Here is a 1,022-nt window from a genome sequence, read left to right on the forward strand (position 1 = left end):
TATACAAGTAAAAATTGAAGTATAGTGTTTAATATGTCAATACATAGGAATTGACTGGAATGTATGTAAATCTTCTTAATAATAATAAAGACGCACCCCTTCAAACTGGCTCCATGGAGGTTTTGATGTTGCCATCTCAAGCACTGTGCAACCAAGGCTCCAAATATCCACAGAGAGGTTGTAGCCACTTCCATTCATGATAACCTATAGAAAATGCGATTAGAAATAGTCACAAAATACAACTAGTATTAACTCCAAATGAAAGAGGGGCATATAATACCTACCTCAGGAGCCATCCAGTAGGGACTTCCTTTAAGAGATCGTATTGAAGTATAAGATGCTATCTAAACAAAAGAGACAGGGACAGAAGAAAATGGAAAATAAAAGTTAGTTGATAATAACGCAGAACCATTCTTAGAAACACAGCAACAAATGGTGAAAAGTGAGTTAAAGAATACTTTTTTGCATAGATGGAATTATATGATGGATTAATTACGACAAGTTGATATATATAGACGACATGAGGTGGCCATTCTCAGGCTTATATTCTAATAGCATGGAATGCTTAGATTGGTCACTCTCAATCTTATCATTACCGAGCCTAAACTTCTCCAAGCTCACAATCTTTAGTAGTAATTTATATATTTGCATACATTTAAGCATATTGTTAAATTTAATTCATTAACTGGTGAGTTTCAACTGTTTAGACTTGAACTCTACAATCATTAGTTTTCACTTATAGAAAATAATTTATTGGATTAATAAAAAGTTTGTGAATTGTTAATCCTCCATTTTCGTATACATGAAAGCATACTGCATATTCATTAGGAAACCATAACCTTAAATCATCCTGCATCGGAATGTATGCATAAAGTGGACATAATTCTGATTCAAAAGAGCTTACAATTTATCATCAATAGGGCAGTTTAAGGAACATACATGTTTAGCCATGCCAAAATCAGCAAGCTTGACTTCACCATTAGGATCCACAAGTATATTTGCCCCTTTAATATCCCTTTAAT

General features: G+C 33.3%; 1 long non-coding RNA gene across 1 annotated transcript; it reads right to left on the bottom strand.

The window, feature by feature from the left end:
- Window positions 1-100: 100 nt before the first annotated feature.
- On the bottom strand, window positions 101-1,015 carry LOC110034766. The gene is made up of 3 exons (XR_002295089.1): window positions 940-1,015; window positions 285-344; window positions 101-204 (listed from the first exon to the last, which is right to left on the bottom strand). It is a non-coding gene; the product is annotated as an uncharacterized LOC110034766 (long non-coding RNA).
- Between the last annotated feature and the right edge of the window lie 7 nt (window positions 1,016-1,022).

This window comes from Phalaenopsis equestris, unplaced genomic scaffold (genome assembly GCF_001263595.1).
Source record: "Phalaenopsis equestris unplaced genomic scaffold, ASM126359v1 Scaffold193181, whole genome shotgun sequence".
Classification (NCBI taxonomy): domain Eukaryota; kingdom Viridiplantae; phylum Streptophyta; class Magnoliopsida; order Asparagales; family Orchidaceae; genus Phalaenopsis; species Phalaenopsis equestris.